Raw genomic sequence first — 18,636 nt, 5'->3', positions numbered from 1 at the left:
TTTCACGATGCTTTTGTGGCGAAACGTTTGTATGGAGAAACTTTGACTGTCGAAAACATCACTATAAACCCAATGAAGTGCACAACTAAATTAAATGTTAGCCGACAGCACTGGAAACAGTACAAAATGGTGGTGGATGCACAATTAGATGCACACCTAAATTCAATTTTAGCCTACAGCACTAGAAACAGTACAGAATGGTGAGGGATGCACAAAGAAATGCACCCCTAAATTCATTTTAGCCAACAGCACTAGGAACAGTACAACATGTTGGTGGATGCACAATGGAATGAACACCTACATTCTATTTTAATAAAAAGCACTTGCAACAAGTACAAAAAGGTGGTGGATGCACAATGGAAAGCAAACCTAAATTCGATTTTAGCCAACAACACTAGAAACTATAAAATGGTAATGGATGCACAATTAGATGCACACCTAACTTCAACTTTAGCCAACAGCACTGGAAACAAGTACAAAATGATTGTGGATGCACAATGGAATGCACACCTACATTCGATTGTAGCCGACAGCACTGGAAACAAGTACAAAATGGTTGTGGATGTACAGTTAGAGGGAACAGAATAGAAGAGTGTAAAAGTCACGATTATCTCCCATGTGCCCGAGGGGCAGGAATGGGTCAAGATTGTTGTGTCCCGGGCCCAGGCCTCAGAGCCCAGCAAACAGTCCCCCCACATGTCCTCACTTATATATAAGAGCCTGGGGGACCGGTGATCCAATTGAGCTTCCCGCTTGCTTTCTCCTCTGGGGTCCTTCTTCTTCTATAGGCTCATTTTATGTCTCTGAAATAAGTGACAAGAGGATGAAAAAGTCAATGAAATTTCAGCAATACACCCCTTCACTAGCCCCTCCCTTCTTCTCCTCCATAGGGGACTGTTGCTCTTGACTTTTGCAGACATTGGATAAATGGATCCATGCTCGTCTGCCTTCTACTTTTACAGCATATAGTAGTTGACCGTGTATGGACCCCCAAACCTAGGGTTGGACCATTTCCTTATGAAGTTCTTACTGAATATTTCCTGAATGGAGTATTTATCACACCTAGAAACACTTGTGTACAGGCACGTTATAAATGTCATATCATATCATATCATATCATACTCTGTCCCCTGGATAGAGGAGAGTCTGTAACAATAAATCCTCTTCCTCCTGTGGGGATAGTATTTCTCCTGAGGATGTGGCCAACCAGTTTTGACAAGGCTGGAGCTGTCGTAAAATATATTTCAGGGAGTTAGTAAACTGTTTCAGATAACCTTGAAACTCATCGTCAAGAACCTGCACAGCGCTGGGTTAATCAAAAATAGTACATGTAGGAGTGAAAGGTGCATGCATTCTACTACCTGCAAAGATTTCATGCGGGGTGAGGTGGTGATCAGAGCCTGGCATGTTAAGTAATGCAAATAAAGCAAGAGGTAAAGATTGAATCCAGCTTCTGTGAAGTGTGTCACAACGTTTTGCAACATGCTCTTTGAGTAGGCTATTTAAGGGTTCTACAACACCATTGGCATGAGGATGTACGCAGAACACAACATGTGTTTAATGCTCAAAAGAGATGTTATCTCCCTAACAGGTAATTGGCAAAGTGTGGTCCGTTATCAGATCTTAGTTCTTCACACACTCTCCACCTTGCAAATACATTGTGAAATAACAATTTGGCTGCAGATTTGGCCTCATTGTTAGCGCATGGGCCCGCCTCAAGTCAGTGTGAAAATGCACATGGAACTACAATGCTAAGAATGACATATGGGTATAATTTCTATGTAGTCTATGTTCAAATGTCGAAATGGCCATGATGGATGAGGTAACAGCTTTTATTGTCTTGAGAGTGTGACCTGCGTCATGATGCTGGCACGTCAGACAATTGTTCACAAACTCAGTCATATACTCCTGTAAGTTGAGTATGAACCATTGCTCTTGTATTTTTGCCGTGGCATCTTCCTTAGAGGGGTGCGCTGGGTAATGCAATTGGTCCAGTGCTATGTGGACCGGTGCCTTGGGCATCACTGGTTTCCCTGTGCTATTCCGGCACAATATCAAATCAGTAGGTGATAGGAAGCACCCTCTCATGGTCTACAGCTCATGTTTCACTAGAGGAGCTCCCCCTTGCAGATCTATTAGTTGGGTCACGGACAAAGAGTTGTAGCGCTCCGTGTGTTGAAGTGGGTGGGCATGTTGTGTGTGCAAGCATGGATACTTTGTGTGATGAAGCAGATATTCTCTTGTGTTCAATTGTATATACGCCACTTATTTGGCCTCAGCTTCTGCCTTGTCGTTTCCTTTGGTAATTACATCTGTTCCATTGGTATGTGCAGTGCATTTCACCACTGCTAATGCTACAGTGAGAGACAGTGCCTCGACCAGTCTTGATGATAATTCAGCATGTTGTGCTGTGGAGCCATCTGTCTTCTGGAGTCCCCTCCTTTTCCATCTTGCTAGTCCTAAATGTATTATTGATGTGACACATGCAGAGTCAGAGTAAATGGTCACACATTGACCCTCTGGGATTTTTACTGCTGTTATTTGCATCATGCATTTCTGTCTTTCCTACACTCTGTCTTCTCTGCCTTATCAGCCAACAAGACATTGGGCCTCATTCCGAGTATGGCGGTAATGGATAGCGGCCACCGCTAACGAGAGCAGTGGCGGTAATCCCTTACCGCCATACTCCGAGTTCCCTTTGCGCCATGGAGGTTTTAACACCTGCTTTTAGCAGGTGTTAAAAACCATGGCGCTAAGGGACCTTGATGTTAATTACGCCACCGTAATTTACGGTGGCGTAATTAACGCCTTCCCCACTCCCATTATGCCCTATGGGGCAAAAATGGGAATGGGGAAGGGTAAATGGGGATTGGGGAATTACCGCCCCGCCAACCTTGGAATGGGGCGGTAATTCCGCCATCCACCAAGGCGCTGCCGGTCCGGGTACGGCGTCAACCAAGGCGTTAATAGCGCCATTGGTTAGCGCCGTACTCGGAATGAGGCCCATTGTCTTTTCTCTTTTCTTCACTCTCTTCATCTCTTGATATATTCTATCCTGCCTCTGTCTTCCACCCATCTTGTAAACCCTCACAGCCTTGGCTCGCTGTTCACCTTCACTCGATGTGACACGCTCTGCGTCACCTTGAAAGATGTTGGCTTAACTCTAAATCCGAGGGTGACTCTAACTCATACTCATCCTACCATATCTTATGTGATGAATGTCTTCTTTCTGCTAAGCAATCCTGTTTTTCTGCCCTCCTCCATGCACAGTCATCTCTACCACAAAGTCTCTTTCAAACTCTTTCTCTTCTTCTTTCCCATCCTACTCTTGACCATTCACTTAACTCTTCTCTATAAGCGTCTGACTTAGCCTCATTTTTCTCCTCCATGCTAGCCTCTCTTCACCTTGCAATTGGTTCATTTTCTTTCCCTACACAAGCAGTTCTCTCTTCTCTTATTTTGCCCTCTGTTACTTCTATCTCGCACTTCATCCCAATTACTAATGAAGGCATCTATATTCTGTTGACTCAAGCTCACTGTGCTGCCAAATCAACTGACCCCAATCCTGTCTGTACTTATTTAAAAAGTTTAGCCGTCTCTTAATAATTCCTATCTGGTATATTTCCTTAATATTTGTCTCTTAACTTCCACTTAGCCCTCTTCTTTTAAACATGCCTCTATCATTCCAATTCTAAAAAAGCCCTCTGCTGACCGCTCTCTTCCATCAACCTTTCGTCCTATCTCTCTCCTACCTTATCTTTCTAAATTACTTGAGTGCCTTGTCTATTCCCAAGTCTCCTCATTCTTGTCTAATAGTGCTATTCTCCCTCAATTTCAATCAGGTTTCCACCGATGCACTCAACTGAAACAGCTCTTCTGTCAATCTTAAATTCCCTGCTCACAGAAACGCTACTCTAAGCACTCCTCTTTTCTCATTTCATTAGATCTTTCTGCTGTGTATGACACTGTCGATCATACACTCCTACTAGCTTCCCTTTCATCTTTTGTTTTTTTTGGTTCTGTTCTTTCCTGGTTTGGGTCCTATCTGTCTCATGGGGAAGGATAACATCCAACTCCTTTTCTCTTGCCCATGGTGTCCCTCTTAAGGATCAGTACTTGACCCCTTCCTCTTCAATATCTATACTTCCCACTTAGCTAAAGTTATTTTCGTCCTATCGTCTATCACATCATTTCTACGCTGACGATACTCCGATTTTCTGTCCTTTTCCTCTTTCTCAGCTGATATACACAATCGACTATCCTCTAGTTTACTGACTATTAAATCATGGATGTTCTCCCACTATCTCACACACAATACTGCTAAAACTGAAGTACTCTTCTTCCCTTCTAACATCATACCCCCGCCTTTGCCTCCTTCTTCTATATCATTTCCCCCCTCCCAGCTTCCTATCTCACCTTCTGCCCATGATTTTGGACTTTACTTTGATTCTGTCCTTTCCTTTAAATACCACATCTCGGTCTCTTCACGTGCCTGTCGCTACCACCTGTTTAACATTCGAAAAGTTAACTCTTCCTTAACTTTTGATGCAACTAAAGTACTGACATCCTCTTTAATTTGTTCGCGTTTATCCTATTGTTCAACCACACTTTTTGGTCTTCCACTTTCTCAACTCACCGCTTTAAAAATCTGTTTTGAATGCTTCTCCTTGTGTACTTTTCTGTCTGACTGCATGTGATTCTATCTCTTCTGCTCTTCTTACTCTTGGCTGGCTTTCCTTTCAAGCGCAATTCAAATTTAACTTCTTCTGTCTTATCTTTAAATCAATCTATGGCCTTGCACCTGACTATCTCTCCTTGCTGGTTTAATTCTACAGCCCTTCCCAATCTCTTCATTCTAGTTCTCAGTTTTGTCTTGTAGTACCACTTCCTCCTTGTGCATAGTCACATTTTCGTACATGTTCTCATCTTGCTCCTCTAAACTGGAACGCTCTTCCTCTTTCGCTACGCTATATTTCTGTCTACTCGTTTTATAAATTGCTGCAATCTCATCTACTCCAGCAAGGTTGATTACAGGCTAATCTTGCTAAAACCTCAGATCATTGTACCGTTTTACTATGTTGTTCTTGCGTAAAGTGCTTTGGATTAAGGCACTATATAAATCTAAAATAAATACAAAATAAACACACAATTGGCACCACAAGCTCTGCTGCTTGGGCTGAAAAGTGCATTGGTAACCTTTTTTGTGCCCCAATCTTGAATTCACCCTAGCGTAGGAACACCACTGCTGAACCCTTATGTCGACACCCTGATTTCTGATCTATCCTTGTCGAACCGTCAATGAAAACCATGGCCCTCATTAGGAGCCTGCCTTACCGATAGACTCACCTTACCTTTACAGGCACCCGATATCCCAGTGTTACTGGGATACTATGCGTACCGGCAATGGCAGTAAGTTCCCATTCCATGGAGTCCTTGGAATGGGAACTAATGTATCACTGCCACCATTGCTAACAGTGCAGTGATTCAATGAATACTCTGCCAGTAGGGGCCTGAACTCCCGGCAGGTCAGGCCTGCCCGTAGTTCACTGCCCTAACCGGCAGACTCACAGTATGCTGATCCAGGCAAAAGGCCAGAGCCGGAAGTACTGGCCATTTTACCAGCATGTTTCCCAGACCAGCATGCTCATAATGAAGCCCCATGTCTCCCTCCTCCAAGGGTTCTTCCTAAACTACTATGTCCCTGTTCTTTCTGTGCATCTATGAAGCACAATCATGCAGCTAATCTCCTTCCTTAAATGGTATTGGTAGTACTATGGATGTTGCTGGATTCATGAGATGGCAGTTTACAATTTGAATAGCGGGATATGTCAGTATCACCTCATATCCTGTAGCTCATTGGGTGATTTGTCCAATATGGCGAACACTACGTGCTCTACATAGAGCGTCACTGAATATCCCATTGTAATCATTGCTGATTGCGAAAGCCACTTCTGCAAGCGACTGTTCGCATGGAAAGTGCCCCTGCATTACAGAATCCGGGAGACTGCTATAGTAGGCCAAAGGTTTGAGGCCTTGTGGTTTCTTCTGAGTGAGGACAGCCGTCATCACTTGGCCATTAGAGTGTGCAAACAAATAAAACATCTTTTTATAACGAAGGCAGTGCTAAGTGCCTCTTTCAATTCCATTAAATAATCAATCATCTCCTGGGTCCATACCTAGTAGCCTTCTGTTTTCTGTGCTCTGTTCAATCCCTGAAGAAGGGTTTTAGTATATGTGAAGTAGTCAAATTTCCACAACATAGAATAGTTGCACAATACCAGAAATTGCTGCATTTCCTTTACTGTGTTTGATTGTAGGGTGTGCTGTATTGCTGTTGTCCTTTCTGGGGTGACCCTCCTTGCCTCTACTGAAATTATCTGTCCTAAATACACTACTTCCTTCTGACGTTGTTGCAGTTTGTCCTTATCCACCTTGTATCCCTTCTCTGCCAATAATGTGAGTAATGCAACCAAATCCTCCCTACATTGGTCCTCTGTTGGACTGCATACCAAAAGATCATCAACATATTATATCATTGTGCTATGCATTTGTATGTTACTCAAGTTCATTTGTTGCATCCTGTTAAAAACTCTTGGTGATTCACAATGCCCTTGTGGTAAACGTGCGTGTTGGAACCTGGTTCTGAGGTAGATAAACGCAGTAAGATTCTGTGAATCTGGATGTAATGCAATTGAATGAAAAGAATGCGTTTTTAAAGTCAATCACTGTAAAATGACCTGCTCCATTGGTAATGTTACACAAGATGGTGGCCGGATTCGGTACCACCGGAAACTCTGCCTCCAATATGTTATTCAATGGACAGAGATCTTGTATCATCCTCCACGACCCCCCTTGCTTCTTTGACAGGTTAAATGGCTGTGTTACATGGGGATTCTGAGGTCGTGATGAAGCCCTGTTGCTACAGGTCCAATATTGTTTCATATATTCCCTCATCTGCCTCTCTCGACAAGGTGTACTGTTTTACCCAGGGTAATATTTCTCCGTCTTTGAACTTTTTTTGGACTGCCCCATCACCTTTCTGCAAGCCTACATCGTGGTGGCCACTGGTCCATGATTTCACTGATACCCTGCACAAATCTGCTTTTTTGTGCGTCGCCATGATGCTCATAAATTGTGTCTTCTGGGGGACCTCTCTGTATTCTACTATCACCTGGCATGATCTGCCTATCTGCAATACAAGTTCCTCCTTCACCCCATAGTCTGCAAAAAGGTCTTCATCGGTCAAGTCTGTCAAACGTTGTGTTGGGTCAATGTACAAAACCATGCACCACTCTGCCCCCTTGTTATCTGTCCCTTGAAAAGTACCATGTCCTTCCTTGTGAGCACTGCTCCTATGTGTATGGTGATGATGGTACCTGACACTATTTCCCTCTGTACTGCAGTCGAAACATGCAATCCGTGATCCGTGGCACCCATCATAACAAAACTTGTACCCCATGCAAAAATAGTCGTCGGTGCAATGGTACGCATCGCAGAGTGGTATGTGCACAAAATGCTTGTATTAGCGTTGCAACCAGTTGTAATATATGCCTGGTGCAGAGCAAACAATGCCCTTCTCAGTGAAGGAAATAGTCATGTTCAATTCGCTCATAATGTCTCTACCTAATGGGTTAATGGGCGTGTCCTCTGAGCATAACAAATGTGCTGCAATTTATTGTGTGCCTATGGTAAGAGGCAATTTTCCAGTTATAGGAACTGTTACTATAACCCCAGAGAATCCCTGTGTGTCCATTACTTTGTCTGACAGGAAAAAAAGACCCTCATACAGGACTTGTTTGTTCCCATGTTGGCCAAAACCGAGAAATCTTTCTGGCCTATCTTCACTGCTACCTCAGGTTCCTGCTCGTGGTCTGCAGTTACCATAAGGAGTGGGCACATCAAGGCTGCCTATGGGCTGGCCTATTGGGTATTTGTGGTTGATCCCTGGATTGGAACAGGGTTCCCTCCGAACACTGCTGCCCCGTGTTGTGGGGTACTACATTCTGTCCTAACAAGTTGCTGTCCCACTGCTTTGTTGGTGCGTGTGATTGTGCCTGGGCCTGTAGGGCATTCAGTTGTGGCTGCTATGGTGCCTTTTGTGGTTGTGTAAATGTCTGTGGTACCTGGGAAATCATAGGTTGCTGCGGCATGCACAATAATGGTGTTTGTATCTGTGTGGGCTGCTTCTGTTGCTGTGGTATTTGCATCTGACTCAGCTGGGTCTGGATGGGGGTCTGGTACACTGGGGACCCACCCTGGCCATAAGGTATATGTGGCACACACCTATATCCCGTGCCAAGTGTCCCATATGTCCACAAATAATACATGGCACTATACTCCTTCCTTGGTCTTGCCCTCTATATCTGTATCCCATCCCCTTATTCTCACAAAATATCTCCTCCCTTGTTGGTAATATTCCCACTGCTGACCATACACCCCTGTGAATTAGACTCTGCTGGTTGGGGAACCCTCCTGGTTGAGCATACCCTCCCCCTTCTGGATAATAACCTTGTGGCTGGCCACATTCTATAGGTGCTTGTAGCTGATCAATCCCTCTAGATGCTTGTGGCTGGGCCATGCCTATACTTAGCACAAAGAGTTGTTAAGCAGGTACCCACCAGACCTTCCAGAATAGCCTACACGAACATGATTTCTGAGTCTAAATCTAAGAGAATGCGAGCAGGAGGCTCCAGCTTTCCGGTACTGGCAGCCTCACACTGGAATGCCCTCCCTCCCCCAGCCAGAAAACTTGAATCGCACCTTGCTTTCAGGAAAGCTATCAAAACAATGCTGTTCACCTACAGGCCTTGATTTGCGGATCTCAATATGGCTGATTTGTCATACCAGCCTACGGGTGTTCTGTACACCTAAAATGTATCTTGCTTACTGTAACCGAGAGCCAAATCATGTCTACTGTATGATGATCTCCATTCGCAATAACGTCTTCATATGTGTCCTGCTCACTGTAACCATGAGCCAAGCATACTCACGTAACTAAGAAAAATATGTGCAAATAAGACAACTGCTGCAACAGCGCCTCGATGCATGTGGGCTATACGTGTGCTTTACAAATACAAATAAATAAAAAATAAATACAAAAATATGGGTGCTCTCCCTCCTTGCTAGGTGGGCTCTGGCTGTCCTAATATGACATTTGGTAATAGTGCTCCTTCTATGCTAAGTTTGACCAACATTTTCTGTACTAATATTGCTTCAGCTTTTACAGCATTATTTGTGGAGTCCTTACCTTTATCTTGCAGTGCTTTACAAAAGAGGACTATATGCACTTGTATCTCTGGCCACCCTTTTGTTTCTATCCCTACCACCTTCCCTAACACTTTCCGTCCGTCCATGTAAAGTCACCCAATAAACATGTGATAAAAAGCAGGAATACTCGCATCCCATGCATGTTGTGTTTCTAGTGTCCACATCTCTTGTATCTGTTGAATGTACTGAGCAGGGTCTTTGTCTTTCTTCCTTGTGCGCGTCAAGATAGCCTGCATGCCTGAGGTGTCTGCGTACATTGTCCGCAATACTTTCCACACATGCGCTTGGCAATTATTAAATTGATTGCCATTGTGTGCATTACTTCTTAGGATCACCCCATCATATCCTGCTTGTTCCCAAATTGTGTCTGCCTGTTCGCCCATTAAGGCAGCAAATAAATTCCTCGTTTCGGCTACCGCCAGGGTAATTCCTACCATTTCCTTTTCTAAGGCAGATATATCCACTTCCCCGCCCCTTCCGTGAGAGACGGCAAGCCATCCCTGTCCATGCAGGTCCAAGGTATGTACTGAGGTCCTCTTTGACCTTTCTGTAACAGGCACAACTGTGCACTTGGCTTTGACGCCTTTGCGCTCTTTATGGTACTAGCGACCACCATCTTCCCGATCCTACTCTGGAGTGTCTGAGGCCAATCCCATCTGCTATCTCGTTCTCGCTCCTTTTCTCTTTCCTTTTCCCTCCTTCTCCTTATTTCCTTCTCCTTCTCTCTCTCTCCTGTTGCTTCCCATCCTTCTCGTCCCAGAGCCGCCAACTCCTCCTTAGTCCTCTTCACTCCCTGTTGCCCCACCATCATCATTGGTGGAATCACTGTCTGCCACCCCTCCTCGTACGAGGTCGGCATCTGGAAATGTTTTACTATCCAATTTAAACAAACTTTTTCCCAACCTCCCTGTGTCTGGGGTTATACAAGGCTCATAAAAGAATTCTGTTATAACAACAAAAATACGAAACATACCATCACCTCAAAACACCACATTACTGACTTCATACTCTCCCATCTCCATACGTCTCAGCCACTCCATAGCATCCTCTCATACTCAATCCTTAATCCACACTCTTAACCAAAATATACTCCTTCCACAAATATTACTCACATATTCCACAATACTATACACAGGGCTTGGCCTGCACTCATTGGGCCGACACAATATCTCCAAATCTATGCCACATTGTCCTTCCTCTACCAAGCAGATTCCATTTGACTTCGACACAACATACAGTCTTTTCGATCTCAAGAAGATTCCACAACAGTTCAACTACAAATGGCATCACCTTTATTCAACCAAAAAAAATAAATGAGGATATCCCTTAAACACCAGTATGACGTTCATATCACAAATCCAATTGAAAAAAAATCCAAACAATGCCACGGTTCCTGTACCAGGAGAACCCTTACAATACTACTATGGTGTTGGGTCTACTAATAAATAAAAAATTCCATCAAACTCAACCTCAATACAACAACATATTAACTTCATAAAACTAAAATGCATACATGCTGCTGTGCTTCTCATGTGATGGTATACTCACGTGCTCTAGGACATCCAAATACCCTGAGTGCTGAGTCTCTCCTCACCAGCCTGAACTTCCCCCAGCAGCAGTCAGCCCCAAGGGATCAGGCAGAACATTTGGGAACTTCGTCATCTGCTGGACCGCCTTTTATCTGGTCTCAATGGGCCACACCGCTCCTCCAAAGAGTGGGGCAGAGAACACTTAGCCCTCTTAGAAGACTGGATATCTCGCTGGGTCCTCCAAAAGTAGACCAGGGGTCCTCAGGGGTGATACAAAATATAAATGTGATCCTAAAGAAGGGCACACTATGCAAGAAAAAACCCAGCTTCATTAAACAGTCGACCGGGAGAACAAACAGCTTCATGCACCTGGACTGTAATATAGTCTCAACTCCACCAAAAAGGGCTAGACTATCTGTACTGAAAAATCACTTATTAGCATAATTTGTCAATCATTACAATTTTGGGGATGTGCTAATACATAATTTAAGGGTCATAGGACCTCTATATGTTTGTATACATTACAGGTCCTGATTGGATAAAAACATTTATTGGCATACCACCCTCAACACCCCTTCATGACGTCATGATCCTCAAACGTCCCTACCCTCAATTACATCATTATATGCTGACCTGCAGAAACTCTGGCTTTCCATTGGTTGGAATCCAGTACTGTACAAGTTGATAAATCTCTAAATGCGGATTGGAACCCTTAGTTGGAGACAGCGCAAGCCACAGTATCCCACTGAATCTATCCAATAGAATAATGAGGGAACAGCAACAAGGTCAGGGTCATTGTTACATCCTCTGAAACACCATATCCCACTCCCCTGATTGGTTCCCCTCTTTCCTCGCCTCCCTGCACCTGTTCAATCCCTGTCTCCTCTCTTGCATCATGCCAGCTCTAGGTAGAAAAAACTGTGCAGGATGCCGCTGGTGAAGCTGAATTTCTCCTATTTCATTCTCTTTTGCTATTGTACTCCCTGTTGGGGCTCATGATAGCCAGCCCCATATCCTTCAATTTATAATGTGTGACTGCACCTGGCATCTGGCTGCAGTTCTCTTCCCATGAGTAGCTTTTCCTTCTGCAACAATTAATTAGATACTGTGGGCTTCTTGATGTCTCACCCTTAGTAAGATGATCTAGGGTTTCTGCGAGTGTCAGCAGAACTTCAATTCTACTGTGAGCTGTGGCCTTTCAAACACCCAAAAAATGGCTTCTGTCTTGGCCAACTATGGTCAAACTGTTATACTGGTTCATTATTATACCTAACCCTTAAACTCCTTACACTTCTAAGTGAGGTTTAAAAAAATATAAAAATATTACTCTTGCTGCAGGCGTGCTTTTAATCACGGCAGCCATGCTTACCTATCTCTAGTTACCTACCAATCAAAAATACATATAAGTTCTGTGTTTTCACGTGTATATTTCCCTGTGCAGCACCCTATTCCCTAACGTGTGGCACACTTGGTATAATGTAGGTGTGATAACATACCTCTGAGAAACCATTGTGGGTTCAGAAAGGGGCAGTCAACAACTCTAAATTGCTCCATTTGCCAAATTGCGTCCCTATGCCGCTCCTTCGACTCGAACTAGGTATCAAATCAATAAACAGTAGGGTCAAATGGAGCATGTGTGCTTTTTTTCGCAAATGCCTACTTGGAGTGTCTAATAATAACATATTAAGCACAGTTGCTAACTATCTAATCTCATCAAATCAGTACTTCCCCGATAAATGGCGTAATCTAGTTTTGAACACTCTATTGGAAGCTAACATCTCTCTACAGAATCTAATAGAGAACCCAACTAGAGCCAAAACAAGATACTACCAATGGGCGTGGATTCATAACTACGAAAATTGTGCAAGGTATAAAGATTTCAATATAAACATCTTTCGCTCTAACTGTCTGGGACAAATGACTAGCTATCTTCGGAGGTGTCCTTCGGCTAAAATTAGAAATCAGTTCTTACGTGTAAGACTGAACTTATGGCCAACAAGAGAAGTTCTGGCGAGACGAAAAATGATAGATGTTGAACAGATTTATTGTCGTTATTGTAAATCTGGTACCACCATAGAAACACTGCAACATCTGATAGTGACATGTCCTCACTTAAAATCTTTACGATCAAAACAATTTACCGAACTTATAAATCTGTATGTGGACCGAGATGAAAAGGAGATATGGAGTATCCTAGTAAACAGTCCTAGATTTTCAATCATGAAATCAATGGTACATTTCTTGGAAACCATTTTACAAACAGAAATACATCTCTAAACTGGTATGACTAAATTTTACACAATGTATCTAATTCTATTTTGCCATAACATGGGAGAATGAAATCATTATGGGTTCGCATCGAGAAGATTTTATATAAACATGTGATTATTTGAAATTCAATGTATATATGTGATTTTAAATCGCTCGCATGTTCTTTTTTATATTTTGTACCAATGCGAATTTTGTATCAAATAATGAACCATGTATTTATTTATTTGCAACATTTCATTTTATTAATTGTATAAATATGTAAATTTGAAAAGTTGATTGAATTCAGCTAAATCAAATCAAATAAAAAAAATAAAAAAAAAAAATTGTATGATACTCTCTGTCATAAAAAATTGAACTGGAACAAGAGTGAAGACATTGCCAGAACAAATGTTTGTGGCTCTAGTAGATTTCTCCAAGGCTTTTGATTTGGTAAACAGGGAACTGCTGTGGAGAAAGCTAAAGAAATGGGGTATCACAGCCCCACTGTTGGCCATTCTAGAGTATATGCCTGAGGAGACATCAGTAAGGGGGCGAGTGGACGTGGGGGGAATCACTAAATAGTCGTTTCCCGACTTCAAAGGGTCTCCACCGGGGAAGCATATTAGCACCATCTCTATGCAACCTAAATATGGCATACCTCGATGACGCATTAAGAACCGCAGCTCTGATTAGACCAAAAGGGGTCAGAATCCCTATCCTGATGATATAGCCCTTATGGATGGCTCTCCTAAACGACTAAAAATATTACTGGCAGTGTTGTTGGAATATGCAAAGGTAAATGATTTAATCGTCAATCAGGACAAAAACAACATTATCATGTTTGGAAACATAAAAAGGAAACACACAAGGCACAAATGGGTGATGGAGGTAATACCAATCAAGAGTAAGGAGGCAGTGATCTACTTTAGGTTCAATCTACATAGGCTCGCAAGTAGATTGCCTGTCATTGAGCACATTGAAAAGAAAATAGACCAACAAGCCTCCCAAATGAAAATAGAAAGGAAAATGTGTGAAGACCTCTAATTCGCTTCTAATTGGGAAAGTGATACCAGAATTAATAAATGGGATGGAAATAGAACAGGCAGTATATAGCATTCCATGGATAAAATTGCAAGGTAGAATCTGGAAAAATGTGCTGAGACTGCCGGCCTCTGTACCAATGGCCTCTTTGCATTTTGAACTAGGCCCCTTGTCACTGGAATACCAGTTTTATTGGCAGGTCCTAACCCTAGCAAGGAATATCCTGGCCCGTACTAATAACTCCCTGTATGAGAATATTTTGAATGATCTGACGACAGGAACATCTCCATTCCTGAATGAGATTCTAAGGGTAGCGGATAGTCTCCTGAATGAAACAAATAAAGACTGCTCAGATCTAATAGGCAATCCTCTAGATGTAAAGAAGAGGCTCAGAGAAATGGATTGGATTAACACCAGCCCACGCACAAAAGAATATAAATTGCATTCCACCTTCTCAATAATTGATAAACCACTCGGTAACTTGCCAAATTACCTTAAACAGTTTCCATGTCAAATTGCAAGATCACACTTTTTAATATTCAGATTAAACCTCTGTAAGGAACTCATTGTGGCAACAGTAGAGCCAGACACAAGTCATCACAGTTCAAGGGTCTTTATTGAGCAATAAATGCATGGTTGAAAAACACATGAACTAGCAGAGACATGGGGAAGACGTAAGGGGCGCCAGCTGCCGTGGCTGCAACACTCATCCTGCCTTAAATCCTCATTTTTGGAAACCAAAACTGTCTAAATAAACCTAACGGGTGTGAGACACCCTACTGCAGAAGAGGAGTGAGAAAACGGTGCAAAACGTGCCTTCCTGCCGACGCCTGAGGCATAGGGAACTCCGCGCGCCTGACGAGCTGTCCGCTCCAAAGATGGCTGCCACCGTGTGACACAATACGCACCCGGAGGCCGCCGTGAAAGTGCGGAATGCAGCAGCATCCATCCTGCCATCCATCTGGCAAGCAACAGCACTGTGGGGGTGCTGCTCTTGGGGGGCTCTGCAAGCCCCCCGAACCGCGTGGGAACTTGGGCGGAGCAGCGGCGTTGTGAGGAAGAACAGGGCTCCGACAGCGTGTGCTGCCTGAGCGCGAGGCGGCTGGAGACCGCCCGGAGGGAGGACACCGCTCGACACCCACACAGAGCCACGGAGACAGCAGTCGGAGGACACGTCTGGTAGAGGAGGACTCAGAAGGAGCATATCAGCGTAATAGCGAGCGAGAAAACTGTGGAGCGGTGCTGCGTACTACGCGTGTGATTGCTGGCTTTGATGAGAGAGGACTGGCAGAGGCGGTGGGCCCACGCACACGGAGGCCAAGCCGCTGGAGGAGGGGGACCAGAGCCCCAAGGCGCCCTGGGCCGGCATAACGCTGAGCCCTGGCCAGCAGTGGATGAGTCGATTGAGCAGGGCACATATGTGACTGTGTGGTGGGCCCTTGGGCAGTAAAAGCAGGCAAGCTGTGCGGGCACAATCAACACAAGATACATACTGGGCTGAACACGAGCGGTGACCAGCAAGAGCCCACGGTGAGAGCACCCTGTGAGCCAGCCGAGACACCCCGGGAGTCATGGGCGCAAATCGGATCGCAGGAGGTAAAATAACCTGAATTCTGGCAGAGCAGTCAGACAGAGCCAAGGGGTGAGTGTGTTGCCAAGACACACGCTACTGAACTGACACAGAGTGATCACTGAGTGGTAACAGTGACCTCAAGACACAACGTGGAAAATGGGGAAAGACAAGACCAAGAGGCTCCGCACACAGAGCAGAATGGACCAATATAACCATTCCTCCAGCGCAAGCTACCGACCTCCACTCGGCTACCCTGGAGGAAGAGCAGCCCGACCACGCAATCTCCTTTAGGGAAGTCATGGCCTCTATAGCCGACTCCCACATGTCAGTGGAGCAAAAAATGGATGGGATAAGTCTGGATGTCTCCCTCCTCAGACATGACCTCCAAAAACTAACGGCACGCACAGGTGAAGCCGAACAGCGTATTTCGAACACAGAGGACGGAGTACGGGACATGCAACACCAACTGAGAAGCGTCACATCGAAACTTAAAGGGCTGGAAAACAGAATTGAAGATGGGGAAGGACGCTCACGGCGTAATAATGTATGCATACTAAGCATATCCGAGAAAGCCGAAGGTGTCTGTATGGAGCTCTTCCTTGAACAGTGGCTAACAGACTCATTTGATATGAGCTCTTTCTCCAAGTTTTTCTCTATAGAGCATGCACACAGAGTGCCCACAGGAAGACCGGCACCGGGGGCACCGCCACGCACAGTGATTGCAAAATTCCTAAATTACAGGGACCGAGATGCTCTATTACAACACGCACGTACCAACGGCCCGATCACCTTTAATGGCTCAAAAATTGCTTTCTTCCCTGATTACACGAGAGAGGTGCAGAAAGCGAGGCAGTCCTTCCACCAACTCAAAAAACACCTGCAATCACTGGGGGTCAAATATGGACTGCTTTTCCCGGCACAACTTAAAATCTACCATAAAGGTACAACAGTCCACTTTAATGATCCTAAAGAAGCATAGTGCTGGGCAGAACAGCACATAGAGGGAGACTGGTGAACTGCTCATGGCAACAGCGAAAGAAACAATAGACCACCTCCCGACCAACAACGTGCACCCCAACAGCCACCGGAACAAGGCCCACCGGAAGACAGTGACGGATGACCTTTGCCACCATTTCCGGTAACGCTTCATAACACACCAGTGAGTTCATACTGAATTGCCCAACCATATGCCACGCACCGTAATACCTAACACAAGGTAACACTCCTTTCCAAGTTGTGGTCGCGGGGAAGACCCGCAACCTCATGTTGAAGCATCCCCCCCATAGAAACAACACAGAACGGTACTAGAGGTGCCAACCCCGGTTCGCGTAACATTAGGGGATATCACCTGTACCTAAATTAAGTTCATTGCATGTAAGATGTCCAGTTGACACCACAGGTTCTCATGTTCGGGTGACCGATGCTTCTAGTTGGGAGGAGTATGGGGTGGGGGGTTGAGGGTTTGTTAAGTTTAGTTACAGACGGGACCAGTCAAGCACATAGCACACCATGGCCAGGTAAGATGGTTATAACTCATGGGCATAAACTCGGCCGGCGCATAACAATGTCAACAGCAGCGCACGCCTCTACCACCACAGGCAAACATGGCATCACATAGCACTACCACTAACGCTCTCAGTACACTTAGCTCATGACATGGAATGTCAACGGCCTGAGAAACGCAGTCAAGCGCCGATTGGTACAGCAATTTCTAAACAGACGGGGATCAGATATAGTGTTTCTGGCTGAGACCCATCTTGCGGGCACAGAATGTACCCTATTCAAACGTACAAACTACAAGCTGGCACTCCACTCAGGCTTCACGATGGGCTCAAGGGGCGTCATGATCCTGGAACACAAAAACCTTCCCTTCCACCTCAACACAGTGACCCACGACACCGGCGGCAAATATGTATATGTGACAGGCACGTTATGGGATCACATATTGCATTATTAGCCATTTACGCACTGCCAACCCTATTAGAGCCACTACTCACGGATATTGCCCCGCTGATCACAAACGACACCTCTAACCTCATGGTACTGGGAGGAGACTTCAATGAAGTCATGAACGCAACCCTGGACAGATCACATTTACGTAATAGAAACCCCAACGTACCTACTAGGCTTGCTACATTCACCAACGCACTTGGCCTATGCGATGTATGGAGAGAACTCCACCCGGACACCAGAGAATACTCCTTCCACTCGGGGGCACATGCCTCGCTCTCCAGGCTCGACTATTTCTTTACCCCAGCAACTGATCTGCACAGGGCACAAGAAATAAACATGCTCCCCAGGAGTATTTCTGACCACTCCCCGCTGTAACTAAAACTCACAACATCCAGGCCGCTTCCACCGCTGAGCTGGCGTCTGAATAATTACTACCTGGGCGACCCCGAGCTAGTGGATAGACACCAAGAAGCCACCAACACATATTTCGAGCTAAATACACAGACTGCATCGAACCCCGAGACACTGTGGGAGGCCTACAAGACAGTACTAAGAGGTGAACTAATATCTTGGACAACTGCAAAAAAGAAAAAGCACCTGTGTAAGACACTTGAAGCGGAACAACAAGTGAAGCAGGCAGAGGAAAGGCATATAAGGGAGGATACGCCTGACACAAATTGTATGCTGCTTCTAGCACAGAAGAGGCTTCAAAATATAGCAATGGACAATGCAAGACAAGCACATACTACAATGCGAGCAAGAATCTATGAAACAGGTGATAAAGCTGGCAAGATGCTGGCATGGCTGGAAAGTAAGGAGCAGGGACACAGCCATGTCCGGCGGCTAGAAACAGGAGGGCCAAATACACGAGTGACAGACCAGGACATAACCCAAGGCTTTGCGGAATACTATGCTGAGCTCTATAGGGAACCCATGACTCAGATGGACATCACGATTATGGAGGAAATCGACATCCCCACCTTAAATGAGGTGCAACTGGAGCTACTGGAGAGGGATATCAGG

This window comes from Ambystoma mexicanum, chromosome 8 (genome assembly GCF_040938575.1).
Source record: "Ambystoma mexicanum isolate Mex_15411 chromosome 8, UKY_AmexF1_1, whole genome shotgun sequence".
In the NCBI taxonomy this organism is placed as follows: domain Eukaryota; kingdom Metazoa; phylum Chordata; class Amphibia; order Caudata; family Ambystomatidae; genus Ambystoma; species Ambystoma mexicanum.
Note: the sequence above shows the minus strand (reverse complement) of the source record.